Genomic DNA, 12,423 nt, shown 5'->3' on the forward strand with positions numbered 1-12,423 from the left:
GATAAAATTGTAAAATTATGCCCTTGATCTTGGCTCATGTAAACGATCCTGTTATATTATTTTTGTTTCCGCTGTGTATATGGGACCGTTTACTAACAGAAAGGTCATTTTACCCCTATAGAGAATTCTCTAGAAACCTCAAGAAACTTTTCTGCCGTCCCGTCGCCGTGGCGAAGCAATTTCCGTTGCCCCAGTGAAAACTTATAAAGCCGACACCACCATTATAAAGCCAACTTCGCCGCGACGAAGAGCATTCTTCGCCTCAGCGAAGACTGTTCTTCCAAAATTCCTCAAATCTCAACCAATTTCAAGGCAAACACTCAACCAACCAAGACAATATACAAACTCAATTGAAGCTGAATCAATGAACATTTAAGTAATACAGCAAATCTTAAGTATGTACCTCAAGTGGGGCGTTACAAGCACACTCATCATCATCAATGTCACTTGAATCAACATAAGTAGGGGATTCAAAGATTACCTCATGTTTCAGCGCAAGTCCTTTACCTGATTTCTTATCCCATCGTTTTAGGTTTAGCTCAAAGGTTTGCAAGGATCCAATCAATTCATCTAGCTGCATCTCATCGAGGTTATGACATTCTTCAACAGAGGTGACCTTGGACATGAATCTCTTGGGTAAAGAGCACAACACTTTCCTGACAAGTTCAACATCAGTATATATTTTACCCAAAGCAAAACATTCATTTGTAACATCACACAATCTGCCATGAAAATCAGTGATAGTTTCATCATCATGCATAACAAGATTTTCATAGTCAGTTATTAATCTTCTAAGCCTAGTCTTTTTCACAATGTCCGTTCCTTCATTTTTTTTTACTTGGAGTCTATCCCATGCATCCTTAGCTGTTTCATAGTTTGCTACATTTTTCATTTGATTATTACTAACGACATTAAAAATAGCATGAAAAGCTTTTGAATTAAAATTAGAGTCTTCTAACTCAGCCTTAGTCCATTGATCTATGGCTTTTCCTTTGCTTCCATTTTCTTCTTCAACTTTAGGTTCTTTCCAACCAACAATACAAGCCCTCCAATCCCTCTCATCAATGGATTTCAAAAAGGCACACATCCTAGGTCTCCAAAAAGCATAATTAGTTCCCTCTAACAAGGGTGCTATATTGGTAGACCCTCCTTCACTAAACAAACTCATAGTAAACATAACAGCAAAGGTCGTCACACAAGACTGATGTGGTCGTACAGAACACTGATGTGGTCACATGAGGTCTATAGCGAGAAAATTGTAAAAAAAAAAAAAAAAAAAAAAAAGGCAAAATAAAAGCAAAAAAGCAATAGCCACCAAATCAAGATTTAAGCACAAAAAAACAAGCAAGGATCTACTAAAATAACTCTTTATAACATGGCTCTAAAAGCAATTGAAAGTTTTAAACCCATATCATGTTGATTAAAACTTATGCAAAATTAAGATTACTTGTTCACGTTGTGCTTAATGAGTTGCTAAACTCATGATTAAATATATAAACCATCCACGACATAAAATAAAGCACACAACTCAATTTTACATGGTTGACAACATGCCTACATCCATGGGACCAAGTCTAGAAGAAGCTAATCCACTACAAAATAATTATGTGTTCAATTACAAAGACAAGAATAAGTATCAATTGTAAAAGCTCCCTATTTGGACAACACTTCAATCTTCACTCTTTGGTTGAACCTCAAATCTTTATAGTCTAGCTTCTCCACCACGAGACCACCAGGTCGCACTTGAGCTCCTCTCAAGTTTCAACAATGATTGAATTACTTTGGCAGCAGCAGCTCGAACGCGTCCACATCTCAACATGGAACAACTTTCCAGAATCAACTGACACAGTAAGAGATAAAACACAGTAATTCAAAGCCTACCAAAGCATATCGAAAACCTACAAAAACTAAACAACCTCAAAGAAAATATTCAGAGAATAATGGAGGTAAATAATACGGCTTCGTTAAAAAAAATCACAATAATAAAAGGATTATTTATACTTGAGTGACTTTGAAAGGATAAACAAGAAACCAAACCTGTTTTGGAAAGGATTCTTGAGACCTTGGACTCCTTTATAGGAAAGAATTCTTTAATCTATAATTTCCTTATAAGAAAAGAATTCTTAAAATCATAATCTTCTTTTACGAAAAGGATTCTTGAAATCATAATTAAATAAAATCTTTTCTAGCTCACATAATATATAATGTCTAGAATTTTTTTTTCCACAATTGGAAATATAATCACATTTAATTAAGGCAAGTGCGATATGCATGAATATTGAAATAAAATCTGCCAAACGTGTTGTGATCACTGCGATTTAGTTGTGAACACCTTTAAAGTGAAACTGAATAGATTGTGCACCAATCCGAATGAATAAGTTGACAAAACCAAAATACTTACAATCTCCCCCTTTGTCAAACTTATGAACAAAACACCAAAATACTTACAGATATCTATGTGAATTCTCAATGATTCTTTGCATCATTAGTGAACCAGGATGGCCTAACCGATCATGCCAATTAATAAAAGTATTAGGATTAGTAAACTTCTAGTTTACTATAACATGTGTTTCAAATACACTACTATTTGTGTAGTACAATTCGAAAGAAAAAACAGGTCATTTTTCCAACACACATTTCTTGCCTGCAATTATTCTTGTAATATAAAGGTATTCAATATTTCCTTCATTGGTTGTCTCAATATGATATCCATTATAGCGAATATCTTTACAACTAATAAGTTTCTTTTACACTTGGAAGAAAATAATGCATCTTTTATAATGAATTGTGTTCCTCCAGGCAATAATATATTAGCTATTCCAAAGCCTTCAATTAATCTCATACTACCAGATATTGTATTTATGTTAGCTTCACACATTATCAAAGAAGAAAAATGTTTTCTTTCTTTAAGTATAATGTGCATTGTAGCACTATCTCTGAGACAAAAATCTTCATCATCAATCTTGGATCCAATCATAGACTTGGGAATGTACATTTTTCTTTATTCAAAAACAAAATACATAGTAAGGCATATTACAAAGCCAAAAAAACAAAGTAATTTATCTAAAATTGAAAAGCACATAAACATATTAAAAGTAAAACACTTAACTTAAACATATTAAAAGTAAAACACTCAACGTAAATATATTAAAAGTAAAACACTCACAAAAACATAACTTTAATAATATTTGACATTTCTATCCCCAATTAAATTATCAATTCTCCCTTTAGGACTTTCAAATTTTTATGTTGTCTGCTTTTGCCATTTTCCCTTTTCTCTTCATCATTATTCCACTTTTGGTGGCTTTTATAATTAGAAGAGTTATAGTTATAACCACCACGATTGTGATTATTACAACTTTGACCACGTTCACAGCCACAGCCAAGACCACGGCCATGACCTCACCCATGCCCATGATTATCAAATATTGTCACATTCACTTAGGGAATTGGAGTAGAACCTGTTGGGCAAGCTTCATAATTTTTCATTAATAGCTCGCTATTTTGTTTAGCCACAAGAGGGCATGAAATTAGTTTTGAATATTTTGAAAACCCTTTTCTCTATATTGCTACTACAAGAGCACATTTGATGCATGAAAAGTAGAGAATGTTTTCTCTAACATATCTTCATCAGTAATATTTTTTTTTCATACAATTTTAGTTGAGAACTAATTATGAATACTGCGTAGTTATATTCACTTACTTATTTGAAATCTTGTAAGCGTAAATGCATGTAATCATAATGAGCTTTAGGAAGAATCACAATTTTCTAGTGGTCATATCTTTCCTTTAAATTTTTCCAAATAATAAGTGGATCTTTTTCCATAAGGTATTCAGTTTTCAATCCTTCATGGATGGTGTCAACAAGACCCATAGCATCTAAGTGAATCAAGAATCCATGACAAATAATTCTTGCCCATAATATCAAGAGCCACAAATTCAAGTTTCTTAAGATTTTTCATGACAAAAACTATAAAAGAAATATTTAATAAAATAGACAATCTCTAATAAAATGAAAATATTATCACAAATAAGAATTTAGAATAACAATAATGAACATATAGTTTATTACAGTTATAGAATTTAATCATTTAAAAACATAAATCATAAAAGCAAATATTTACAGATATATGTGTCTTTCTTTATTAATCAAATTATAAATCTATCACTATATAATGTTTTGTTTATAATGAAACCAAAACTTTCCAAATTAAAACATTTTCATATATTTTATACTATAAAAATGACTAAACATTGCAACATATTTATAAAACATATTGAGATACAAGCAAAATTGAATTTACTTACTTGGTAAATGGAACTCCACCTCCAAATTTGATTAGGGACAACAGCTTGAAACTTGATAAGAATCTTTTTCCCTTGACAAGTTGATATGGTTAGAGACTTGTGCTAGTAACATATTATAAGATATATTAAAAGAAGAGAGAAGATAATTGAGAGGAAATAGAACCAATGCTTTTTCTATTCCAAAGTTGAGTGTACATCATCTTTAACAATACATCTGTTTATAGTCTCAAGATTATGAAATATTATAAATGAAATTAAAAGCTAATAAAATACTTTAAGTTGTAGAACTTGAAAGGTTCAAGAGTTAGAGAAGATGAAAGATTAGGAAGTTATAGACCTGTAAGGGACATCCACATTTATTCATAACAATTTGAAATTAAAAAATATAGTGGTTGTTTTATTGATAAACTCTATATTCAATTGTTTTTTCTTTTATTATTATTATTATTATTATTATTATTATTATTTTGTATTCTTTTCTTGCTTTTCTTTTAAAAAGGAGAATGAATGATACTACCATCAAGGCATGGAAATTGCTGATAAACTTTTTGAACGAAGACGAAAAATACAAACATATACATTGACATACGGGTGCTTTATAGTAGAAGAGTTAAAAGAAAATCAAAGGTTAATAATATTTTATATAATCTGATCTTATAATTGTATGAGGTACTAGAGAACTAGAAAATGTTTATTAAAACATTGAATCTTAAAATCTGTAAGCAGTTGAAGGCGAAGAGGGCAAAAGTTAAGTCCAACGAAATCCATTGTTTTTTTTTTTTTTTTTTTTTTCATGCCTATACTAGGTAATAAAGGGTGGGCGGGTTCAGGAACCTGGCCAAAACCCTTGGAATCAGAACCAGAGTACTCCGGTTACCCAACCATGTTCTATCAAAGCACAAATACACCCTTACTATTCACAAAAATAACAAATATACCCTATACTATTCACATAAAATTATAGATATACCCCTAACTATTTACAAAAATTACAAATGTACAATACAACAGATCCCTAAATTCAAAACTTGTAGCTTGTTACTACTTTGTAAATCCACTCTCATTCTCTACCATTCAAGTCATTACCCAAAAGCAATTCCATATACTCCACACTTTTCTTATTAGGCCACGAATCAACAACCAGCGCGTTACCACCTCTCGAAATCCATCTCACTTTTGCTTCGTCAGAACATATGTATTGTAAAGTTTAATTTGATTGAAATGCATAGCATAATAGTCTTTTAATGATTTTATTAAACCTTAGTCCCATGATCTAGGAATTGATATAATTATTTTTACATGTTAATTCACATACAAAGGAGTGAATTACTTACCTTCATTTGGAGGCTCCTTCTCTTTGATTCTTCGCAACTCGATTCAAGGGTAGAATCGTATTTCAACATCCACATAGAGAATCTTGCAAATTAATCAAAGGAAATCCCACTTGATAGAGAGGAAGTGGGCGGCGGTTAGGGTTTTTCTCTCTAAAAAATTCTCTGAATTTTTGATTGAATGAATTCTCTTATTAAACCTAGTTTTAAGTTGTCTTATTTAGGCAACTTAAAACCCTATTCCAATTTGGAAGATGATACTATTCTTTTCCTTGTTTGGTTTTAATTATAAACCAAATAAGAATAGTATTAATTAAGATTCCTAATAGCATTAATAAATATTAATCAATTGATTAGGAATTTTATTTTTCAATTAATATTAAATATAAACATTTAATACTAATTAGGGTAATTTAATTAATACTATTAATACTAATATATTTAATAAATATATTAAATATTAATTTGGTAATTTATTTATTACACAATAAATACACATAGGTGCCAACCATGTAGAATTACCAAATTGCCCTTGTCTTTGTGTAAAGACCAAAGTACCTTTTAACCGTTCCTTGATTAAATACACATTCCACAATCAAACTCTCCTTATGTATGTGACCCATAGACTGCCTATCATGTTGGCAATCAATACTATTGCGATCAACCACCAATTAATGGTCTTATTAGTCATAGACTAAGATTGGCCTCTAGCAAGGCGTCATGCCCACCCAACAAGTAGAGATCAATGAAGAGCTGATATCTGTCAATGGTATGGTTACCGTGAAATCCAATCTTTTCATCATATATTATCTCATCAAGGCTGAGGTAAAAAATAATGTCATCCTCAAATCATACCCTTGATGTATTTGGTGTTTGGTTATCAGACTAATGACTAAAATTAAATCAGATTTGAGTGACAACTCAATTCCACTGTGGCCACAGATTTATGGTCATTGCCATATAACCAAACAACGTAATGAGATAACTTCTCTCGTAACTAGGAGTGATGAATCTTTTGTTGATCCACCATATCTATGATATATTTCATGATATAGCTAAGGATTATGTTAGGTTAGTGTCAAACCACACCACTATGTACACATGACACTCTGATGATCTCAAGTCTTAAGATCACATGCACCACCATCCATAAGAGGATTTGTTCCATAGACATTGGGTATAACATCTACATGGAATCCTCCGATGGGTCAGTCCAATGAGCTTGCATCCAGCAAGTACCCACGCGTTGCACCAAGTTATCGTTTAACAACTTTGACATGTGAGACATGTCACTACCTTTTCGTAGAGTCGTTCAATGTTATGATAGTGTTACCATATTATTTGTGCCCTAGGTTAGCATAATACTAGGGCTATGGATGTTTCTAGAATGGCCACCATATATGCTCATAGGGATCACACAATCAAGACTTAAAATGCTTGATTCCCTCATCATAGTTCTACCATCCTAATGACATATATTATAACATACATGAGATGCAAATTACATAATATAAATATTGCCTTTATTAATATATAAACATGATACATTAGAGTCAATTACAATAAATTGATTGGCTCTAGGGCACCTACTCTAACATGTGTATCAACTTCAAAGAAAACATGACAATAGTTGACCCATTGAACAACAATTATCTAAACAACAAGACCAATAACATAACCAGATGGTTCGCCATTTTAGGTATAGAGAGTGAAAAAGAAAGAGATAGTAATGTATAATGTCAGAGCTTGATTGAGCTTAAGTGTTAAAGTGATGTGTAGTGCGCACTGGCTAAGGCCAATAATTCGTTGGAGGTTTTCTTTTTTCTTTTTTTTTTTTAAGTGTTTCACGTGAAAACCTAGTATACTAGTAGCAGGTTGGGAGTGCAAGAGTTGCTATTGCTAAATGTCAAGTCATGATCGTTTGGGCCAATGAGGGTTCAAATTTTAAATTGATAGAAATGACAATGATGGTGGTTAACAATTAATCCCTAACCCTAGAAATTGATTCGAGCCACTACTAGAGCCGATACTAGAATCAATCGATAGATATAAAAGAGGAAAAATCAAATCGGCAATCGATTCAAAGAATAGAAGAAGAAAACAAATCGAATTAAGGGAGGAAAGATGGATATCAAGAAGGGAAATGTTATTAACAAAAAAGGGCACGACTAGGTTTCGGTTTCTTGAGAACTTAATTATTGTAGGAAAGGGGTGAAAGCCAAGAGGAAGACGAAGAACAAATGAAACTAATAAATAAGAAGAGGTGGATGGGGAGATTCTGAGAGAAAAGACGTGGCTTGAGATTGTGAAAGCCAAGAGGAAAACGAAGAACAAATGAAATCGAATTCTTGATTTATATGAAGCGTAAAATTACAAAATAAACCCCAATTTTTGCAAAATTTATAGTTTGCCAATGGTTCCCAGCTTCGGTTCCTGAAGTGGTGGAACCAAACCGGAACCACACAGTACCAATTCCAGCAAATATGGAACTAGAACTGACCACATGAGGGTCAATTTCAGGTAGGAATGGGAACCGACACCCTAAGTACCCGTCGGTTCCGGTTCTACCCGAAAAATTTGCGTACCCTTACTGGATATTAAAGTCAAGGTTAAGTATACATGGCCCTGGCCACAAAAGATAAACCCTGGATAATTTCCCAAAGATACGGAGTAATACAATACACTAGGGTTGAGTTCAAGGATAGTGGTCTTGACCTTAACCCTGGTTTTTATCATCCCTAAAAGTGGCTATTAAACCACCAGATTAAGTCCTTGGAAGCATTTCTTACTAATGATTTGTGTGAAATTTTTTTTTAATACTTAATGTTAATTAATTAAAGTTTAGTGTAATGTTACTCTTTTCTAAAAATGTTCGAAATTTTTTATTTTAAATGATGTGTTGTTCCATGTGGTATTGATATATCATTTACTAAATTATCACTATATAGTACAATTGGATTTTACATAATTTTGTATGAGCTTTTTTGGCATATATATAAAATGAGTAATATTAAAGAAAATTTATAAGTGAATAATAGAATATTTTAGTTTTTTTTTTTTTAAGTATGAGCGAATATTTTACTTTTAAATTTGGATTTAGTTCACCTCATTCATTACTTTAGTTATCAAAATTGTGTAAGGACATAATAATTGAAACGCTGCGTTTAGCTGATTGGACGGAGCAACCAACACATAGTCGTTTTGACAATCTATAACACTCAGTTTGGTTTCTGAGAAGCTGCACGAAAGTAGTTGTGAAAAAAAAAAAATTATATAAACTGATGTAGCTCTAGTTTCTTATGAGGATTTTTTTTTTTTTTTTTTGGCTAGGGTAGAATTTGCGTTCTGGTGTCTAATTAATGGAATTCATGTGTAAAATGCTCCGTATATAAATAAGGTTCTTTGATTCACTTTTAAAATTTTTGGTGATTCTTATATTAATTTGTTAATTCTCTCTTTTTAATTGAATTCATTCTGCCTTATGTTTGCTTTTATGGTTGCTTAATTTGTTAAATTCATGAGTTGGATTTTCTCTGTCTGATCATATTGAGATTCATAAGGCTCGGTTGAGTCACTATTAGAAAGAAAAATAACTTATCTTATTGATATTTTAGGAAATTAGCTTACTAATATTTTCATGATTATACGATATCAATAATTGTTTCGTGCTTTTTGTTTGTAAGTTTTGTAATGAATGTGTTGTTTTATGCAATTAAATTAGTTGAAGAAGGCAGCTGTTGATATTGTTCAGGGATTAACCAGGTTTGACGATGGCCTGGAGTCCCTTTCCAAGTATGCCAAGATAGCGTTGCCACCACCACTGACTCGGCTATTGAGTGAAAATAAGGTATTCTTTTTGTGAAAATTAGTGTTACTTTAATATTGATTCACAGGATGATGCTTTTAAATCTCATTCTCATCAACAAGCCCTAAACTTTTGAAATCATTGTTTTATTTATATTTATTTCAAATTCTGGTGATTCTATTTGAGTCTTTTGGTGACAAAGCTGGAAATGGAGTATCCAAATATATCATGCCTATCCAAATATCTCACTTTTTAGTTGATATATATATTTTTTTTTTCATATAGTAAGACTCCTCCGTTTTTATCAATTTAAAATGTTTGTTGTTGAACTTGGATAAACGGTGAGTTTCATGGGAAAAATATTAAAGATCTAATGAAAAACTTACAGCAGCTTGCCAAACAAAGTAAGAGCACAAGGAAAACAGGTATTGCTGGCATAACATCTACTGGATATAGAAAATTTTAGGCCTATGGCAATTTTGGCATGTAAAGAAATGCTTGAATAAGCAACAGAATTATGGCAGATATAGATCAACTTAGTTTTGGGAGTTTGGTTTCATTAATATGATGCATAGCATTGTGTTGTGTTATCATTCTACCTTGGGTAGGATTTTGGATTAATTATTTGTTAATGTTTCAGGAGGTTTCAGAACTTGCAGCTGAAGCACTTGTAAATCTATCCCATAATTCTCAATTAGCCGCGAAGATGGTTCAAATGGGTATGATTAAAACGGTTATGGATTTGTTATATAAGCCAGACTCAAGTATTACACAATTGCTGGTTATGCTTCTAGTTAATCTCACACAGTTGGATGATGGCATCTCTTCCTTGCTTCGGGTACTTTTCTTCATTTTATTCAACTTTCAGTTTATCACTGATGCTTTTGTATTTTTTCCAATCTTTTAAGTAATTACGATCTCGTATACGCCTAAAGATAGTGAAAAATGATTATGTATTTTATGCCAAACATTAATTATTGACGGTGCAAATTTGCCTGGTTCGTAGACTGACTGACGATGAGCGGATTCAAGGATTGTATCTTATGAAGCTTGTAAGATCTTTCTGTAGGTCCTTCAGTGAAACTAGTGGTAGGTTTTTCTTCTTTCCTGTTATACTGAATTTTATCCTGGTTTGTAGCCTCAAAAATACAGAAGTTATTTTTATAAAAAAATTAGTGTTTCTGATAACTCGATTGAGTCCTAAATGTATCCCAGTTGGAGAATGACACCTTATTTGCTTCTACTTTACATGGCTGTTCTATTAGAGATATTTAGGTGGTTATGGGACTGGATTTGAACGGCGGTCTTAGCCTTCTAATTCTGTGGAATGTTCAGAAATTATTATTATTATTATTATTTTTTATTTTTTTGAGATTTTTGATAAAATTATAGGCTTCATCGGGTAGGAGTCCCAATATCTCGCAGTTGATAGCCACCTCGTTTTGAGGTTATTTCTCGAAATTTACAAAAGCATGAGTTCATTCTTTTAAGAATTTCAAAATTCTTAGTCCTTTGGGGCTTAATTTTTTTTATTTTTATTGTGTTTTTACTCTGCACTTACAACTTTATTTATCTTTTTCTTCTCCACAATTTGGTCTAACATTTTATGTTTCATCTTATGAACCAGATGATCCATTTGAACATGTTGGTTCCATACTGGTAAATATTTCAAAGAAAGCAGGAAGGAAGATTTTATTGGACCAAAATCGAGGACCGGTGAAGCAGATTATTAGACAATTCGATTCAAATAGTCAGTTGTAGAAGAAAGGGGTATGAGTGAAAGATTACTTCAAAGTATTAAATTTCTTCCAGAGGACTCTTAATTAGTAAAATTTTCACTTATGTATATGTTTTTTAACTGGACGAGCAACTTAATAATGGGAGAAAATAAACCTAGTAAGTGAAGTCACAAATTGTAGGTCTCTACTTGTTAGGCTGTGTCTTGTTATGATGCTCAGCCAATATATAAAATTTGTTGAACAAAGCCATTGTTCTTTAGATCATCCATAATGATGTAGGAGTTTATAATCTCTTTGAATAAGCCATAACTATATTTCTTGTGCAAGATATAGCTCTCAATGAGTCATAACTCGACCGTAGTTTCTCTAGAAAAGCTTCCAGAACCTAACTTAGGTAAGTATCAAGAAAGGTGCTCAACCGAAACTTGATGATATCTGGAGGAGAGCTCCACCCCCAAGCTCCAAGTGAGGCTACTTGAGAGATGAACACCGTCATAACTCAAGAGCTATACTTCGAGGTGGCTGCTCGTCATAAGCTGTAGGCAGCTGCAAAAAAGACAACCTAGTCGGAACTTGCATTCAAATACGGGAAAGCAGCAACCTAAGACTCTTTTAGAACAGTGACGTACTAAAAACTTTAGAAAATAGAACTCGATCCAGATCAAAATAACTCGGTCAATGCACATGCAGACAACGTTCACAAGTATTCAAAGACAACAGAAGCAAAGCAAGAGGCTATTCATTCATTTCGAAAAAATAAAGATTGTCTATTTATTTGAAAAAAGAAGTCCATACATCATAAAAAAATGTAGACGAAAAGGAGAAAGCCTTAACAAGCTCGACTAGCTCTCAGTGGGGGGCTTCTCGGTGCTTGAAGAGGTTTGGGGGGGGGGGGGTGTTGGGAGAGGTGCGTGGGGGCCCGGCAAGCTCAGTAGCGGGCTTCTCAACGCTCATAGAATGTGAGAACCAGGTTTAGCAGCGGGCATCTCAATGTTTGCAGGTAGAGGACGAGCAAGGTCAACATCGACCTCAGTGGGAGGGAGCTTTGAAGGAGCTAAAGGCCAAAGAGACGGAACTGGCAATAACTTCATTCTTCCACTCCTCAATTTCCTCCAAGTAGTCCGAGGGAAGGAAATAGTAGTCGAGGTGGGGATGTTGAGTCCACAAGGCCTCTACAACCTTCAGTGTCCTATCAAAGGCCTCAAGCTCGAGTTCGTAAGCACTGTCCGCAAGCTTTGCC

The 12,423-nt window shown here is 33.1% G+C and overlaps 1 pseudogene; it reads left to right on the forward strand.

Annotated features, from left to right (window-relative positions):
* Window positions 1-1,767: 1,767 nt before the first annotated feature.
* On the forward strand, window positions 1,768-11,220 carry LOC116105125 (annotated as a pseudogene).
* The last annotated feature ends 1,203 nt before the right edge of the window (window positions 11,221-12,423 follow it).

Source organism: Pistacia vera, unplaced genomic scaffold (assembly GCF_008641045.1).
Source record: "Pistacia vera cultivar Batoury unplaced genomic scaffold, PisVer_v2 Contig493, whole genome shotgun sequence".
Taxonomy (NCBI): Eukaryota; Viridiplantae; Streptophyta; class Magnoliopsida; order Sapindales; family Anacardiaceae; genus Pistacia; species Pistacia vera.